The 20,282-nt window shown below is 49.4% G+C and overlaps 1 protein-coding gene across 2 annotated transcripts in view; it reads right to left on the bottom strand.

Moving 5' to 3' along the window:
* Positions 1-19,187, bottom strand: part of SLCO2B1 (solute carrier organic anion transporter family member 2B1) — a 95,693-nt gene extending 76,506 nt beyond the window's left edge. For both annotated transcript variants that reach the window (XM_083170522.1, XM_083170523.1), the window contains exon 1: positions 18,979-19,187. The gene's annotated coding sequence lies outside the window, so the exon portion shown is untranslated. The remainder of the gene's footprint in view (positions 1-18,978) is intronic.
* Positions 19,188-20,282: the final 1,095 nt, after the last annotated feature.

Here is a 20,282-nt window from a genome sequence, read left to right as displayed (position 1 = left end):
CAGGCAGCTCCCGCAAACCTCAGACCACATGGGCATTTCTCTGTGCAAAAGCAGGGATCTGGGCGGGCAGCTGACATCCGGCAATGTCATATGTCCGCCCCCTACACGTGCGTCACAACCGCATTACCATACATACGCCCAGCGTTTGCATGGGAACGCCCATGAAACGCGGGGTGTAAACATATGGTAATGGGCCCAAACAGCCCTTCACACCCCTCTCCACCCCCTGTTCGTAGTGTACACATTTCATGCGGAATGTAGCCGTGCGTCCCGCTCGCACATGCGCAGAGTCGCCTCTGCACATGCGCAGACGCAAAACATCGGCAGCAAGAACGCACGCGGATATTACCGCACCAACCAGAATAAGGGCCAGAATCACAAGTGAGATAATTAGCTCCACCTGTGATCTTTTAAAATGTGTCAGTCAGTAATGAGTGCACCTGTGCACCTGTCGGGTGACCTGGGAAATGTGTCAGTGAGTAATGAGTACACCTGTGTACCTGCCGGGTGACCTGGGAAATGTGTCAGTGAGTAATGAGTGCACCTGTGCACCTGCCGTGTGACCTGGGAAATGTGTCAGTGAGTAATGAGTACACCTGTGCACCTGCTGGGTGACCTGGGAAATGTGTCAGTAAGTAATGAGTACACCTGTGCACCTGCCAGGTGACCTGGGAAATGTGTCAGTAAGTAATGAGTACACCTGTGCACCTGTCGGGTGACCTGGGAAATGTGTCAGTGAGTAATGAGTGCACCTGTGTACCTGCAGTGTGACCTGGGAAATGTGTCAGTAAGAAATGAGTACACCTGTGCACCTGCCAGGTGACCTGGGAAATGTGTCAGTAAGTAATGAGTGCACCTGTGCACCTGCTGGGGTGACCTGGAAAATGTGTCAGTGAGTAATGAGTGCACCTGTGCACCTGCAGTGTGACCTGGGAAATGTGTCAGTCAGTAATGAGTGCACCTGTGCACCTGCCGGGTGACCTGGGAAATGTGTCAGTCAGTAATGAGTGCACCTGTGCACCTGTCGGGTCACCTGGAAAATGTGAACTGTGTGGGGTCCTGAGAACCGATTTTGAGAACCCCTGTCTTATACAATTGAGGATACTTTATCTAAGCATTACAGATCCTCACTGTGATCTGCTTCTATGGCTTTTAGGTCTGTTAGACAAGCAGGGAGTAACGGCTGATTGTTCCTTGCGTTGGTCGCACGCACAAACATCGATATCACAGATGGAACTGGGCAACTGTCCGGATATTGTAGGACATGTCCTGACTACTACTGGCCCAATTGCAATGCAGACTGTGCTTTTTGGGGGTATGGTGGTAAATATGGGCGGAAGATGACCATGTTATTATTTCACTAACAGACTATGGATATCAGAGGCCGATTCAGACCCGTTCGTCCTGGGCCCTGCGAGCAGCCGGGACCGGTGGAGAAATCTGTCGTTGGTGAGTGAAATACAAATGGATTTGGACATATTCCCTCAGATACGAATGGATGTGCGTCCGTACACATCCATACCCAATCCCAGCGCACACATTCGCTAGGCTGGATTACACTGCAGGGGAGCGGAGGAAAAATAGACCGCTGGTCGACTGAATTCAGATCTGTGCGAACAGGCTCCATCACTCAACCAGGGACGGATTTAAGTGACAGGTTGCCCATAGGCACAACATTGTGCCCTACCCCCCCTCCCATACCTGCTGATGTATAGCTCTCACAGTTGCAGGTCTGGAAGAGGTGCCCTGTCCTCTCCTCCTCCCCAGTGCTGGAGATGTTACTGCTGTCACTTCAGCTGGTGCTGGGATATGGAGCAGCAGCCCTCACCCCCCGCCCGTGACCCCCCCCCCCCCCCCCCCCACGATTCCAGACCCCCCCTCCCGCATTTCGCAGACGCTCCGCTACCACGCCCTTGCGCGATTCACACAACTCCCCCTCCTGCGTAAGAAGGGGGGATTTCGTGCATCCCATAGGCACGTGCCTCACATACCTAGTGGGAAATCCAGCCCTGCGCTCAACGTGCGTGGAATCAGCGGTGTAACGTACAACAAGTATATACCACCTCTCATGACTACATAAACTACGTGGTGTTAGTAGGGTTTTACAGGTGTGTGGAGCATTAATTCTAGGAAGGTTGTAAAAGGGTGTAAAGTGTATTTATCTCATGGGAAATATATTTCTTACTGTGTGTGGTTTGGTATTATATATTCCTTCTGCCAATATAGAGCTAAGATTGGATTCAGTTTATAGAGAGAGAGATGAACAAATTAACAACAGGGTGGAACGTTTTGAAAGGGAGCTTGTTCCAAAAAATGCAAATGGGAAAGGGACCAAGAAGAATACACAAATGTAGGGAAGAGAGAAAATAATATATTCCGAGAGTACACAGAGATAATTCCCATATTGTCTTCAGATCCAGAAACTCATACGAGAAACCGAGAAGATTTCAACATCCTCAGACTTCAGACAGGGAGCGAACCCCAGACCTCAGTCAGATGATAACCTCAGACAGGGAGCGAGCCCCAGACCTCAGTCAGATGATAACCTCAGACAGGGAGCGAGCCCCAGACCTCAGTCAGATGATAACCTCAGACAGGGAGCGAGCCCCAGACCTCAGTCAGATGATAACCTCAGACAGGGAGCGAGCCCCAGACCTCAGTCAGATGATAACCTCAGTCAGATGATAACCTCAGACAGGGAGCGAGCCCCAGACCTCAGTCAGATGATAACCTCAGACAGGGAGCGAGCCCCAGACCTCAGTCAGATGATAACCTCAGACAGGGAGCGAGCCCCAGACCTCAGTCAGATGATAACCTCAGGCAGGGAGCGAGCCCCAGACCTCAGTCAGATGATAACTTCAGACAGTGAGCGAGCCCCAGACCTCAGTCAGATGATAACCTCAGACAGGGAGCGGGCCCCAGACGTCAGTCAGATGATAACTTCAGACAGTGAGCGAGCCCCAGACCTCAGTCAGATGATAACTTCAGACAGGGAGCGAGCCCCAGACCTCAGTCAGATGATAACCTCAGACAGGGAGCGAGCCCCAGACCTCAGTCAGATGATAACCTCAGACAGGGAGCGAGCCCCAGATCTCAGTCAGATGATAACCTCAGACAGGGAGCGAGCCCCAGACCTCAGTCAGATGATAAGCTCAGACAGGGAGCGAGCCCAAGAGGTCAGTCAGATGATAACTTCAGACAGTGAGCGAGTCCCAGACCTCAGTCAGATAAAAACTTCAGACAGGGAGCAAGCCCCAGACCTCAGTCAGATGATAACCTCAGACAGGGAGCGAGCCCCAGACCTCAGTCAGATGATAACCTCAGACAGGGAGTGAGCCCCAGACCTCAGTCAGATGATAACCTCAGACAGGGAGCGAGCCCCAGACCTCAGTCAGATGATAACCTCAGACAGGGAGCGAGCCCCAGACCTCAGTCAGATGATAACCTCAGACAGGGAGCGAGCCCCAGACCTCAGTCAGATGATAACCTCAGTCAGATGATAACCTCAGACAGGGAGCGAGCCCCAGACCTCAGTCAGATGATAACCTCAGACAGGGAGCAAGCCCCAGACCTCAGTCAGATGATAACCTAGACAGGGAGCGAGCCCCAGACCTCAGTCAGATGATAACCTCAGACAGGGAGCGAGCCCCAGACCTCAGTCAGATGATAACCTCAGACAGGGAGCGAGCCCCAGACCTCAGTCAGATGATAACCTCAGACAGGGAGCGAGCCCCAGACCTCAGTCAGATGATAACCTCAGACAGGGAGCGAGCCCCAGACCGAGCCCCAGACCTCAGTCAGATGATAACCTCAGACAGGGAGCGAGCCCCAGACCTCAGTCAGATGATAACCTCAGACAGGGAGCGGGCCCCAGACGTCAGTCAGATGATAACTTCAGACAGGGAGCGAGCCCCAGACCTCAGTCAGATGATAACTTCAGACAGGGAGCGAGCCCCAGACCTCAGTCAGATGATAACCTCAGACAGGGAGCGAGCCCCAGACCTCAGTCAGATGATAACCTCAGACAGGGAGCAAGCCCCAGATCTCAGTCAGATGATAACCTCAGAAAGGGAGCGAGCCCCAGACCTCAGTCAGATGATAACCTCAGACAGGGAGCGAGCCCCAGACCTCAGTCAGATGATAACCTCAGACAGGGAGCGAGCCCCAGACCTCAGTCAGATGATAACCTCAGACAGGGAGCGAGCCCCAGACCTCAGTCAGATGATAACCTCAGACAGGGAGCGAGCCCCAGACCTCAGTCAGATGATAACCTCAGACAGGGAGCGGGCCCCAGACGTCAGTCAGATGATAACTTCAGACAGTGAGCGAGCCCCAGACCTCAGTCAGATGATAACTTCAGACAGGGAGCGAGCCCCAGACCTCAGTCAGATGATAACCTCAGACAGGGAGCGAGCCCCAGACCTCAGTCAGATGATAACCTCAGACAGGGAGCGAGCCCCAGATCTCAGTCAGATGATAACCTCAGACAGGGAGCGAGCCCCAGACCTCAGTCAGATGATAAGCTCAGACAGGGAGCGAGCCCAAGAGGTCAGTCAGATGATAACTTCAGACAGTGAGCGAGTCCCAGACCTCAGTCAGATAAAAACTTCAGACAGGGAGCAAGCCCCAGACCTCAGTCAGATGATAACCTCAGACAGGGAGCGAGCCCCAGACCTCAGTCAGATGATAACCTCAGACAGGGAGCGAGCCCCAGACCTCAGTCAGATGATAACCTCAGACAGGGAGCGAGCCCCAGACCTCAGTCAGATGATAACCTCAGACAGGGAGCGAGCCCCAGACCTCAGTCAGATGATAACCTCAGACAGGGAGCGAGCCCCAGACCTCAGTCAGATGATAACCTCAGTCAGATGATAACCTCAGACAGGGAGCGAGCCCCAGACCTCAGTCAGATGATAACCTCAGACAGGGAGCAAGCCCCAGACCTCAGTCAGATGATAACCTAGACAGGGAGCGAGCCCCAGACCTCAGTCAGATGATAACCTCAGACAGGGAGCGAGCCCCAGACCTCAGTCAGATGATAACCTCAGACAGGGAGCGAGCCCCAGACCTCAGTCAGATGATAACCTCAGACAGGGAGAGAGCCCCAGACCTCAGTCAGATGATAACCTCAGACAGGGAGCGAGCCCCAGACCTCAGTCAGATGATAACCTCAGACAGGGAGCGAGCCCCAGACCTCAGTCAGATGATAACCTCAGACAGGGAGCGGGCCCCAGACGTCAGTCAGATGATAACTTCAGACAGGGAGCGAGCCCCAGACCTCAGTCAGATGATAACTTCAGACAGGGAGCGAGCCCCAGACCTCAGTCAGATGATAACCTCAGACAGGGAGCGAGCCCCAGACCTCAGTCAGATGATAACCTCAGACAGTGAGCGAGCCCCAGACCTCAGTCAGATGATAACCTCAGACAGGGAGCGAGCCCCAGACCTCAGTCAGATGATAACCTCAGACAGTGAGCGAGCCCCAGACCTCAGTCAGATGATAACTTCAGACAGGGAGCGAGCCCCAGACCTCAGTCAGATGATAACTTCAGACTGGGAGCGAGCCCCAGACCTCAGTCAGATGATAACCTCAGACAGGGAGCGAGCCCCAGACCTCAGTCAGATGATAACCTCAGACAGGGAGCGAGCCCCAGATCTCAGTCAGATGATAACCTCAGACAGGGAGCGAGCCCCAGATCTCAGTCAGATGATAACCTCAGACAGGGAGCAAGCCCCAGATCTCAGTCAGATGATAACCTCAGACAGGGAGCGAGCCCCAGATCTCAGTCAGATGATAACCTCAGGCAGGGAGCGAGCCCCAGACCTCAGTCAGATGATAACCTCAGACAGGGAGCGAGCCCCAGACCTCAGTCAGATGATAACCTCAGACAGGGAGCGAGCCCCAGATCTCAGTCAGATGATAACCTCAGACAGGGAGCGAGCCCCAGACCTCAGTCAGATGATAACCTCAGACAGGGAGCGAGCCCCAGACCTCAGTCAGATGATAACCTCAGGCAGGGAGCGAGCCCCAGACCTCAGTCAGATGATAACCTTAGTCAGATGATAACCTCAGACAGGGAGCGAGCCCCAGACCTCAGTCAGATGATAACCTCAGACAGGGAGCAAGCCCCAGACCTCAGTCAGATGATAACCTCAGACAGGGAGCGAGCCCCAGACCTCAGTCAGATGATAACCTCAGACAGGGAGCGAGCCCCAGACCTCAGTCAGATGATAACCTCAGACAGGGAGCGAGCCCCAGACCTCAGTCAGATGATAGCCTCAGACAGGGAGCGAGCCCCAGACCTAAGTCAGATGATAACCTCAGACAGGAAACGAGCCCCAGATCTCAGTCAGATGATAACCTCAGACAGGGAGCGAGCCCCAGACCTCAGTCAGATGATAACCTCAGACAGGGAGCGAGCCCCAGACCTCAGTCAGATGATAACCTCAGACAGGGAGCGAGCCCCAGATCTCAGTCAGATGATAACCTCAGACAGGGAGCGAGCCCCAGACCTCAGTCAGATGATAACCTCAGACAGGGAGCGAGCCCCAGACCTCAGTCAGATGATAACCTCAGACAGGGAGCGAGCCCCAGACCTCAGTCAGATGATAACCTCAGTCAGATGATAACCTCAGACAGGGAGCGAGCCCCAGACCTCAGTCAGATGATAACCTCAGACAGGGAGCAAGCCCCAGACCTCAGTCAGATGATAACCTAGACAGGGAGCGAGCCCCAGACCTCAGTCAGATGATAACCTCAGGCAGGGAGCGAGCCCCAGACCTCAGTCAGATGATAACCTCAGACAGGGAGCAAGCCCCAGACCTCAGTCAGATGATAACCTCAGACAGGGAGCGAGCCCCAGATCTCAGTCAGATGATAACCTCAGACAGGGAGCGAGCCCCAGACCTCAGTCAGATGATAACCTCAGACAGGGAGCGAGCCCCAGACCTCAGTCAGATGATAACCTCAGACAGGGAGCGAGCCCCAGACCTCAGTCAGATGATAACCTCAGTCAGATGATAACCTCAGACAGGGAGCGAGCTCCAGACCTCAGTCAGATGATAACCTCAGACAGGGAGCAAGCCCCAGACCTCAGTCAGATGATAACCTAGACAGGGAGCGAGCCCCAGACCTCAGTCAGATGATAACCTCAGACAGGGAGCGAGCCCCAGACCTCAGTCAGATGATAACCTCAGACAGGGAGCGAGCCCCAGACCTCAGTCAGATGATAACCTCAGACAGGGAGCGAGCCCCTGACCTTAGTCAGATGATAACCTCTGACAGGGAGCGAGCCCCAGACCTCAGTAAGATGATAACCTCAGACAGGGAGCGAGCCCCAGACCTCAGTCAGATGATAACCTCAGACAGGGAGCGAGCCCCAGACCTCAGTCAGATGATAACCTCAGACAGGGAGCGAGCCCCAGATCTCAGTCAGATGATAACCTCAGACAGGGAGCGAGCCCCAGACCTCAGTCAGATGATAACCTCAGACAGGGAGCGAGCCCCAGACCTCAGTCAGATGATAACCTCAGACAGGGAGCGGGCCCCAGACGTCAGTCAGATGATAACTTCAGACAGTGAGCGAGCCCCAGACCTCAGTCAGATGATAACTTCAGACAGGGAGCGAGCCCCAGACCTCAGTCAGATGATAACCTCAGACACTGAGCGAGCCCCAGACCTCAGTCAGATGATAACCTCATACAGGGAGCGAGCCCCAGACCTCAGTCAGATGATAACTTCAGACAGGGAGCGAGCCCCAGACCTCAGTCATATGATAACCTTAGACAGGGAGCGAGCCCCAGACCTCAGTCAGATGATAACCTCAGACAGGGAGCGAGCCCCAGATCTTAGTCAGATGATAACCTCAGACAGGGAGCGAGCCCCAGATCTCAGTCAGATGATAACCTCAGACAGGGAGCGAGCCCCAGATCTCAGTCAGATGATAACCTCAGGCAGGGAGTGAGCCCCAGACCTCAGTCAGATGATAACCTCAGACAGGGAGCAAGCCCCAGACCTCAGTCAGATGATAACCTCAGACAGGGAGCGAGCCCCAGATCTCAGTCAGATGATAACCTCAGACAGGGAGCGAGCCCCAGACCTCAGTCAGATGATAACCTCAGACAGGGAGCGAGCCCCAGACCTCAGTCAGATGATAACCTCAGGCAGGGAGCGAGCCCCAGACCTCAGTCAGATGATAACCTCAGTCAGATGATAACCTCAGACAGGGAGCGAGCCCCAGACCTCAGTCAGATGATAACCTCAGACAGGGAGCAAGCCCCAGACCTCAGTCAGATGATAACCTCAGACAGGGAGCGAGCCCCAGACCTCAGTCAGATGATAACCTCAGACAGGGAGCGAGCCCCAGACCTCAGTCAGATGATAACCTCAGACAGGGAGCGAGCCCCAGACCTCAGTCAGATGATAACCTCAGACAGGGAGCGAGCCCCAGACCTCAGTCAGATGATAACCTCAGTCAGATGATAACCTCAGACAGGGAGCGAGCCCCAGACCTCAGTCAGATGATAACCTCAGACAGGGGGCAAGCCCCAGACCTCAGTCAGATGATAACCTAGACAGGGAGCGAGCCCCAGACCTCAGTCAGATGATATCCTCAGGCAGGGAGCGAGCCCCAGACCTCAGTCAGATGATAACCTCAGACAGGGAGCAAGCCCCAGACCTCAGTCAGATGATAACCTCAGACAGGGAGCGAGCCCCAGATCTCAGTCAGATGATAACCTCAGACAGGGAGCGAGCCCCAGACCTCAGTCAGATGATAACCTCAGACAGGGAGCGAGCCCCAGACCTCAGTCAGATGATAACCTCAGACAGGGAGCGAGCCCCAGACCTCAGTCAGATGATAACCTCAGTCAGATGATAACCTCAGACAGGGAGCGAGCTCCAGACCTCAGTCAGATGATAACCTCAGACAGGGAGCAAGCCCCAGACCTCAGTCAGATGATAACCTAGACAGGGAGCGAGCCCCAGACCTCAGTCAGATGATAACCTCAGACAGGGAGCGAGCCCCAGACCTCAGTCAGATGATAACCTCAGACAGGGAGCGAGCCCCAGACCTCAGTCAGATGATAACCTCAGACAGGGAGCGAGCCCCTGACCTCAGTCAGATGATAACCTCTGACAGGGAGCGAGCCCCAGACCTCAGTAAGATGATAACCTCAGACAGGGTGCGAGCCCCAGACCTCAGTCAGATGATAACCTCAGACAGGGAGCGAGCCCCAGACCTCAGTCAGATGATAACCTCAGACAGGGAGCGAGCCCCAGATCTCAGTCAGATGATAACCTCAGACAGGGAGCGAGCCCCAGACCTCAGTCAGATGATAACCTCAGACAGGGAGCGAGCCCCAGACCTCAGTCAGATGATAACCTCAGACAGGGAGCGGGCCCCAGACGTCAGTCAGATGATAACTTCAGACAGTGAGCGAGCCCCAGACCTCAGTCAGATGATAACTTCAGACAGGGAGCGAGCCCCAGACCTCAGTCAGATGATAACCTCATACACTGAGCGAGCCCCAGACCTCAGTCAGATGATAACCTCATACAGGGAGCGAGCCCCAGACCTCAGTCAGATGATAACTTCAGACAGGGAGCGAGCCCCAGACCTCAGTCAGATGATAACCTTAGACAGGGAGCGAGCCCCAGACCTCAGTCAGATGATAACCTCAGACAGGGAGCGAGCCCCAGATCTTAGTCAGATGATAACCTCAGACAGGGAGCAAGCCCCAGATCTCAGTCAGATGATAACCTCAGACAGGGAGCGAGCCCCAGATCTCAGTCAGATGATAACCTCAGGCAGGGAGCGAGCCCCAGACCTCAGTCAGATGATAACCTCAGACAGGGAGCAAGCCCCAGACCTCAGTCAGATGATAACCTCAGACAGGGAGCGAGCCCCAGATCTCAGTCAGATGATAACCTCAGACAGGGAGCGAGCCCCAGACCTCAGTCAGATGATAACCTCAGACAGGGAGCGAGCCCCAGACCTCAGTCAGATGATAACCTCAGGCAGGGAGCGAGCCCCAGACCTCAGTCAGATGATAACCTCAGTCAGATGATAACCTCAGACAGGGAGCGAGCCCCAGACCTCAGTCAGATGATAACCTCAGACAGGGAGCAAGCCCCAGACCTCAGTCAGATGATAACCTCAGACAGGGAGCGAGCCCCAGACCTCAGTCAGATGATAACCTCAGACAGGGAGCGAGCCCCAGACCTCAGTCAGATGATATCCTCAGACAGGGAGCGAGCCCCAGACCTCAATCAGATGATAACCTCAGACAGGGAGCGAGCCCCAGACCTCAGTCAGATGATAACCTCAGACAGGGAGCGAGCCCCAGACCTCAGTCAGATGATAACCTCAGACATGGAGCGAGCCCCAGACCTCAGTCAAATGATAACCTCAGACAGGGAGCGAGCCCCAGACCTCAGTCAGATGATAACCTCAGTCAGATGATAACCTCAGACAGGGAGCGAGCCCCAGACCTCAGTCAGATGATAACCTCAGACAGGGAGCAAGCCCCAGACCTCAGTCAGATGATAACCTCAGACAGGGAGCGAGCCCCAGACCTCAGTCAGATGATATCCTCAGACAGGGAGCGAGCCCCAGACCTCAGTCAGATGATAACCTCAGACAGGGAGCGAGCCCCAGATCTCAGTCAGATGATAACCTCAGACAGGGAGCGAGCCCCAGACCTCAGTCAGATGATAACCTCAGACAGGGAGCGAGCCCCAGACCTCAGTCAGATGATAACCTCAGACATGGAGCGAGCCCCAGACCTCAGTCAAATGATAACCTCAGACAGGGAGCGAGCCCCAGACCTCAGTCAGATGATAACCTCAGTCAGATGATAACCTCAGACAGGGAGCGAGCCCCAGACCTCAGTCAGATGATAACCTCAGACAGGGAGCAAGCCCCAGACCTCAGTCAGATGATAACCTCAGACAGGGAGCGAGCCCCAGACCTCAGTCAGATGATAACCTCAGACAGGGAGTGAGCCCCAAACCTCAGTCAGATGATAACCTCAGACAGGGAGCGAGCGCCAGACCTCAGTCAAATGATAACCTCAGACAGGGAGCGAGCCCCTGACCTTAGTCAGATGATAACCTCTGACAGGGAGCAAGCCCCAGACCTCAGTCAGATGATAACCTTAGACAGGGAGCGAGCCCCAGACCTCAGTCAGATGATAACCTCAGACAGGGAGCGAGCCCCAGACCTCAGTCAGATGATAACCTCAGACAGGGAGCGAGCCCCAGACCTCAGTCAGATGAGAACCTCAGACAGGGAGCGAGCCCCAGACCTCAATCAGATGATAACCTCAGACAGGGAGCGAGCCCCAGATCTCAGTCAGATGATAACCTCATACAGGGAGCGAGCCCCAGACCTCAGTCAGATGATAACCTCAGACAGGGAGCGAGCCCCAGACCTCAGTCAGATGATAACCTCAGACAGGGAGCGAGCCACAGACCTCAGTCAGAATATAACCTCAGACAGGGAGCAAGCCCCTAACCTCAGTCAGATGATAACCTCAGACAGGGAGCGAGCCCCAGACCTCAGTCAGATGATAACCTCAGACAGGGAGCGAGCCTCAGACCTCAGTCAGATGATAACCTCAGACAGGGAGCGAGCGCCAGACCTCAGTCAGATGATAACCTCAGACATGGAGCGAGCCCCAGACCTCAGTCAGATGATAACCTCAGACAGGGAGCGAGCCCCAGACCTCAGTCAGGTGATTACCTCAGACAGGGAGCGAGCCCCAGACCTCAGTCAGATGATAACCTCAGACAGGGAGCGAGCCCCAGACCTCAGTCAGATGATAACCTCAGACAGGGAGCGAGCCCCAGACCTCAGTCAGATGATAACCTCAGTCAGATGATAACCTCAGACAGGGAGCGAGCCCCTGACCTTAGTCAGATGATAACCTCTGACAGGGAGCGAGCCCCAGACCTCAGTAAGATGATAACCTCAGACAGGGAGCGAGCCCCAGACCTCAGTCAGATGATAACCTCAGACAGGGAGCGAGCCCCTGACCTCAGTCAGATGATAACCTCAGACAGGGAGCGAGCCCCAGACCTCAGTCAGATGATAACCTCAGACAGGGAGCGAGCCCCAGACCTCAATCAGATGATAACCTCAGACAGGGAGCGAGCCCCAGATCTCAGTCAGATGATAACCTCATACAGGGAGCGAGCCCCAGACCTCAGTCAGATGATAACCTCAGACAGGGAGCGAGCCCCAGACCTCAGTCAGATGATAACTTCAGACAGGGAGCGAGCCCCAAACCTCAGTCAGATGATAACCTCAGTCAGATGATAACCTCAGACAGGGAGCGAGCCCCTGACCTTAGTCAGATGATAACCTCTGACAGGAAGCGAGCCCCAGACCTCAGTCAGATGATAACCTCAGACAGGGAGCGAGCCCCAGACCTCAGTCAGATGATAACCTCAGACAGGGAGCGAGCGCCAGACCTCAGTCAGATGATAACCTCAGTCAGATGATAACCTCAGACAGGGAGCGAGCCCCTGACCTTAGTCAGATGATAACCTCTGACAGGGAGCAAGCCCCAGACCTCAGTCAGATGATAACCTCTGACAGGGAGCGAGCCCCAGACCTCAGTCAGATGATAACCTCAGACAGGGAGCGAGCCCCAGACCTCAGTCAGATGATAACCTCAGACAGGGAGCGAGCCCCAGACCTCAGTCAGATGATAACCTCAGACAGGGAGCAAGCCCCAGACCTCAATCAGATGATAACCTCAGACAGGGAGTGAGCCCCAGACCTCAGTCTACTTTTAAAAAGGAAACCGTCAATAAATGAACCAAATAAGGATTTTTACTACAGACAATTTCATCATCAAAATCCGTATGATCCTCTCATCACGCACCAAACAGAGAAAGAGAGAGGGTGGTATTCAATCTGGGATTCCGACTTTTGGCGTGTCCCGAAAGTCGTAATCCCAGGCCGTTTTCGCTTTTCTCGACTGTAGCTCGATGGTCGGAATTCAATGGGCATAAAGGGCCGCAGATTGTGGAGAAATGCCTGAGAATTCAACAATCCGGGTCCCTTTCCGACAAAACAGATCCGGCTTAAAAAAAAAGTTGGATCTGTTTTGTTGGAAACTGCTTTCAATGCTGTCGAAAATTACAGCATTGAATAGGTGAAAATAGCAGCCGGGATTGAAAACCCCCCTAAGAATTAAAGAAATCCCAGAAAAGCAAGATCCCGATAAACACTATAGGCAGCCACAATTTGACATCCCATAAACTGGCCAATGATCAAACAGGCTAAAAAATTGCTCAAACAAAAGAACCCAATATCTTTGATCTATTTATAGATCTGAATAAACTTACACGTGCAGAAATCTCTATGTAAGAAACCTGAGACAATAAATAACAGTGATATTGGGAACAGGAATAAAAGGAAATCTACAAATCATGCCCAAAATTTAAGCAAAGCAGAAAAACATGTTATTATACTGTATAACTTAAAGAGAATTTGTCAATAGTTGTGAAACCAGCTAACAAGGGGGGTGGGGTCGTTCTGATTGACAGACTAGACTACATCTTAGAAGCCAAAAGGCAACTAGAATATTGTACCTATTACAGATTGCTATCAGCAGACCCCACTGTCCCCTATCAGCAGAATTCAAGTCCATTATACATAGAGCCTTAGCCAAGAGTGCGATATTTGAGGACAAATTTTATTTTTTATTTCCTTCAAACCACATCACTCCCATTTATTATTATCTACCAAATATCCACAAAAACTTATTTTCACCACCGGGAAGACAAATTATTTGGGGTCTTTAACCTCAAACTTGTTACATTTTTTTGATTTTCACCTTCACAGAAGTCTGTGAATAATTTACAATCATATATTAAAGATAAAACTCCTATTTTACAAAAAATGTTTGAAATGCCTTGGACATGGGATGGGTTTTCTCACCCTCGATGTACACTAATATAACACACTCAGATGGAATAGAAGACGTTAAGTATTATTTGGATGCAGACTATAATCTATCATCGTTGAGTAAAAAACGTACTATTGGAAGTTATGTATGTACTGACACAGAATACATTTTTTTTTTGAGGATCGTTATTATTTCCAACTACTTGGAATGGCCATGGGGACCAGATTGGCACCCAGTTTTGCAAACCTCTGTATGGGTCGCCTTGAAGATGTTATGGAGTGGCCCATATAGAGAGAATCTGGTCCGGTATGGCCGTTTCATAGACGACATCTTTATCATTTGGAAGGGTCGGCAGGATTTAGCTAATGAATTTGTGAAGTTTTATAATTCTAGTTTTATTTAATCTCACATTTATGCACACATTTATTTATACCACTATTCATTTCCTAGATATCATATTCTCGGTACAAAAGGACAGGATTATTACAAATGACTAAATAAAACCTGTAGGCGCAAACAATTATCTTAATTTCTTCAGTGGTCATGAAACAAACGGTATCCACTCAACCCTTTAACTTGACTACGCACCCATCCGAGTGATGTCGTTGTTCCCGACTGGGTGATCCAGCAGATGCAAATATTCAATGAAGGTGAGCAGATTTAATTCAAAACCTGTTGGATTTATGCAGCTATTCCGGACTCCTAATCCTGCGTACTGTTGTTAGTAGATTATAGATATAGTTTTCTATTTTATGTAATTTCTATTGTACATATCTTATACTGTATACTTGTCTGTTGGTCTCTTAACAATGTAGCCTCTATTAAGATACTGTTGATATTCTATGGAAAATTCAATATGCCACTTTAAGAATCTACCCTACATTCACATCAGAGTTATAATGAAAATAAAAATAAAATTATCATAAATCTCTCACTTATTTCTTGTGGGAATTCTTCATTCTAGTAATTATTTCTTCTTTCTTTTTGTTAACCATACCTCTTTCATTCATTCATTTCATTCTTCAAAAAAAAAAAGTTTTTTTTTTTTTTGTTAACCGATATGACTAAATATGTAAAGGATTAATTTAAATAATACGGTTCTGCTCTCTTTACACAGAACATATATAATATGAATTATAAGCATTGATATTTTCCTTTTTATTTTATTATATTTATTATAATTATTATTATTAACTTTTGCTTTTCGTTTTATTCATTTGGTTTCTACATCTGTATATATGTACAATTACTTAGTCTTCAGTAAGTGTAAAAAACAAATAAATACTAATGTTTATTTCCACCACCTAGACGGTTACCCCTGAGGAAGTCGTTTTAACGACGAAACGCGTTGGGTTTTGTGTATACTGACCGTTATAGAATCCATGACTCCACACAGATGAAAAAATTGTTTTATTGTCATATTTTACCTGTTTTATATTAAATTTGTTGTATCGTGACCACATTGTCACCATTTGTTCTATTGGTGGTGGATACACTTTAGGAGGGCGCACTTTGTTCATCGTTTGCTATATATATATATATATATATATATATATATATATATATATATATATATATATATATATATATATAGTTTCGATTGGTCCCTCTCTGCACTATATCACTTCTAGACACCATTAATAAATCTATCTACTGTATATCTCTGTCTAGATTGACTTAAAGGTCCAGTTTATTATGAATCAACAATGGATGTTAGTATGTATCATTGTGTACATTTAAAGTTTGCAAAACTCAAGTTGTTATTTTAAAAATACTATTAAACTTTATTATATTACAGAATATCTTTTTGACACTACATAGTGTATATCTGTTACTTTGTATAAGTGAATGACTACACCTGCCTATAATATGCATATATATCACTACGAAAAGTTCCTTCTTGAGGAAGTCTGCCCCACGCTTACATCCATGGTAACTGTGTTTTTAATAAGAAAACAATAATATGATTATGAATAAAATAATCCAAGCCCCTAGTTTTGTGTACGGCACGATAATATTTCATTTTATTTTGTTAATGCATATTAAAATGTAGAATTATGTATAAATGTAGAGTGGCACAATAATCCGTACCCGGGATACCGGAGTCGGTACTTGTGTAGTTTCACCGCGCCAGTGTTTGTTTATTAATCCAGACAGCTGTGTTTACAGTTTCTTTGAAAATTGGCAGCCTGCCAGAGTCCACGTCCTGAGTCTGTGATTGCTGGTTTCCAGACTTCTACACTGTACTAGGCTAGCGCGCGCTCACTCTGTGATTATTGGGGGGGGGGGGTTGCGCTACAGTAGCGTCACAGTCACAAACAGCGGCTGTAGTCGCAAACAGCGTCTAGTTATCAGTAGTAGAGTCACAGTTGCGTCCCAGTCAAAAACACACCATCCACGCCACCCCGAAGCGTGGCGAGCGCAGCGGTACACATCCGACCGACCTTTTCATACCCCCACTATCTGCATTGGTGTGGAGTTGATTTTATATAGTGTGGCGAGCGCAGGGGGGGTCGCTGCGCTCGCCATGCTTCGGGGTGGTGTGGAAAGTGTGTTTGTGACTGGGATGCAACTGTGACTGGGATTCAAATTCTGACTGCGGCCAACTAGACACAGTTTGCGACTACAGCCGCTGTTTGTGACTGGGACGCTACTGCAGTGCAAAACAAAACGCTATTTCACCGATAACGTACCTTACTTAGTACAGTTACACAGATTAAGCACAGAGTGAACACGCGCTAGCCTAGTACAGTGTAGGAGTCTGGAAAGCAGCCAAGTTTCACAGTTATGGTGTGTACACACGGGGGGCAATATGGCTTCCGATGTTCTCGATATAGTGAACATCGGAAGCCATATCGCATATTAATTGTCTGCTTTTTAGGGCTAATGAGCCCGATGCGCTGCCAATGCACGCTCCCGAGTGAGCGCAAATCGGCAGCCATATAGTGAGGGCAGCCAAGACTATATAGTGCAGATCTGCACTATATAGTGTAAATTGTCCCTCTGCAGCATGACGTGCTATGCGAGTCCCGATACCATCTGATCTTATCAGGACTCACATAGCACGGCATATCTGCCGTGTGTACACACCATTAAAGTAATCACAGACTCTGGCAAGCTGCCAATATTCAAAGAAACATTAAACACAGCTGTCTGGATTAATAAACAAACACTGGCGCGGTGAAACTACACAAGTACCCCGGAGTCATATATATTTATTAAGTGTCTTATATAGCGCAGCAGATTCCATTACAGTGTCTTATATAGCGCAGCAGATTCCGTTACAGTGTCTTATATAGCGCAGCAGATTCTGTTACAGCGTCTTATATAGCGCAGCAGATTCAGTTACAGTGTTGTATATAGCGCAGCAGATTCCATTACAGTGTCTTATATAGCGCAGCAGATTCCGTTACAGCGTCTTATATAGCGCAGCAGATTCCATTACAGTGTCTTATATAGCGCAGCAGATTCCGTTACAGTGTCTTATATAGCGCAGCAGATTCTGTTACAGCGTCTTATATAGCGCAGAAGATTCCGCTACAGTGTCTTATATAGTGCAGCAGATTCCGTTACAGCGTCTTATATAGTGCAGCAGATTCCGTTACAGTGTCTTATATAGCGCAGCAGATTCCGTTACAGCGTCTTATATAGCGCAGCAGATTCAGTTACAGTGTTGTATATAGCGCAGCAGATTCCGTTACAGCGTCTTATAAAGCGCAACAGATATCGTTACAGTGTCTTATATAGCGCAGCAGATTCCGTTACAGTGTCTTATATAGCGCAGCAGATTCCGTTACAGGTTCTTATATAGCAGCAGCAGATTCCGTTACAGTGTCTTATATAGCGCAGCAGATTCCGTTACAGGTTCTTATATAGCAGCAGCAGATTCCGTTACAGTGTCTTATATAGCGCAGCAGATTCCGTTGCGCTTATGCAGTCAACAGTCCTACATACTGCAGCAGATTCTCTGCACGGAGAACCGGATCACCCATTATTGAATCACAGGTTCCCACTAGTGCTATGGGATTCCGACGTTCAGAATTCCAACGGGGGCATCCCAAAGGAGGGAATCCCGGCAGGGTACCAGATGACTCACTGACAGTCGGAATTCCGGAAGTTGTTTCTCCAACATCGCTTATAAGCCATTCTCTGTAGCGTCTAGGGTGGAGCCAGCGCACGTGTGATTGACATCTGTTCTTGCAAGTGATAGGTTGTGCTGGGGAAGGTGCGTTCACATAGATACGCCCAACTGCAAAAAGTGGGTAAAATGGCAACTGTAATACATGGGGATCAAAAACCAGCCCCATAGTCTCGATGTTTTTGGTAAACTTCTTTCATGCATCCATTTTTTTCACTTTTTTTGGCTGATCGATCATAATATTAATATTTGTCAGTGAGGCATCAGGTTCTGTTAAGCAGCAGCTAGTCCCCATACTCAGCATTAAATGGGCATTGGGGGTAATTCAGAGACGGTTGCGGTTTTGTGAAGTTTTGCAAAACTGCAACATCTGTCAGTAGTCTGTAGGGGGCGCCATTCAGCAGCGGGCAAGGCCACCCATTCGCTGGTTCCCTCCCCGTGATGTGCCTGCCAAAATATGCATCGCTCGCACATGACCGGTAGCTCCTTGGCTGCGTATGCGCATTTGTCTGAATATCGTTGCTGTGGAGAATATTATCTGGTGTTGCATTAATAGAACATTCTAGCAAATACTGATCCCATTATAGCACCAATAACTGTGACAATAAGCAACTTACTGTACCTTAGGGAAACAGAGCCGGGCTATCCAAGCAGCAGACAGGTAAGGGTTAATGTAAGCACCGGGTGACTTACCTTATTTACTGACGGGGGAAAAGACTCTTACTGACACATATTGTATTTCAGGTGCAGGACTGATTTGCCTGTTTCTGCAGATAATCGTTGATAGAAACGCAGAGCATGGACGTTATTTCTGCCCTTTGCCCCACAGAATACGCTGACTATCGATAAACTAGCAATATAAAGTACCACAGTGCAGGTATAAAGTTGAAGATTAATAGGACAATAAAAGCAGCACTCACCAATCTTTGTTTCGTCTACATGAAACACCCCAGAGAACGTCGCGGAGAATGATCCTTTCAGCTCATAAACCCGAAATGTATCCCGATGTCCCATCCACCAAGGGCATTATCTGGAGCCCACATGTGCAGTTGGAGCGTCCTGTGTTGTCCCTGATAACATCAATGTGTCAGGACCAGTGATAAGGACGGCCAGCTCGCTCACTTCTTGATTTAGAACTTACAAATAGATCTTTGTTCTCATTTCCCAATTATTTTGCTGACACTTTTTCCGCACATACAGGAAGTGCAATGGGCAGTGATTTACATCTGACGGTGCTGTATCCTGGTGTGAGGCATTATCCGAATGTCTTACATTATTATATGACATTTCCACGCAATGTCATATTGACATCTTTTAAAATCAGAAACCGTACATGAGGAGAGAGGTCCCTGCTCGTGACTCGTGAGAGATTATATTCTAAAGCTTTGTGGTATATCAGATCAGCGCTGTCTACATTGATCGTGTTATGGTCGACCACTAGTACCCATCGAGTAAGATGCTAAAAGATAGTCGACAGCGTCTAGATCAGGGGTGGCCAAACCTGTCCTCAAGATCTACCAACGGTGCATGTTTTCCAGGCAACCTGTGGATCTATAGTAGGAATGAATGCAACAGGTTTTAAAATGTGACAGTTAGTAATGACTACAGCTGTGCACCAGCTAGGTGATCTGGGAAATGTGACAGTTAGTAATGATTACAGCTGTGCACCAGCTAGGTGATCTGGGAAATGTGACAGTTAGTAATGACTACAACTGTGCACCAGCTAGGTGATCTGGGAAATGTGACAGTTAGTAATGACTACAGCTGTGCACCAGCTAGGTGATCTGGGAAATGTGACAGTTAGTAATGACTACAGCTGTGCACCAGCTAGGTGATCTGGGGAATGTGACAGTTAGTAATGTCTGCACCTGTGCACCAGCTAGGTGATCTGGGAAATGTGACAGTTAGTAATGACTACAGCTGTGCACCAGCTAGGTGGTCTGGGAAATGTGACAGTTAGTAATGACTACAACTGTGCACCAGCTAGGTGATCTGGGAAATGTGACAGTTAGTAATGACTACAACTGTGCACCAGCTAGGTGATCTGGGAAATGTGACAGTTAGTAATGACTACAGCTGTGCACCAGCTAGGTGGTCTGGTAAATGTGACAGTTAGTAATGACTACAGCTGTGCACCAGCTAGGTGATCTGGGGAATGTGACAGTTAGTAATGACTACAGCTGTGCACCAGCTAGGTGATCTGGGAAATGTGACAGTTAGTAAT

This window comes from Crinia signifera, chromosome 2, assembly GCF_055691185.1.
Source record: "Crinia signifera chromosome 2, ASM5569118v1, whole genome shotgun sequence".
NCBI classification, from domain to species: domain Eukaryota; kingdom Metazoa; phylum Chordata; class Amphibia; order Anura; family Myobatrachidae; genus Crinia; species Crinia signifera.
This window is presented reverse-complemented; position numbering and strand designations above follow the sequence as displayed.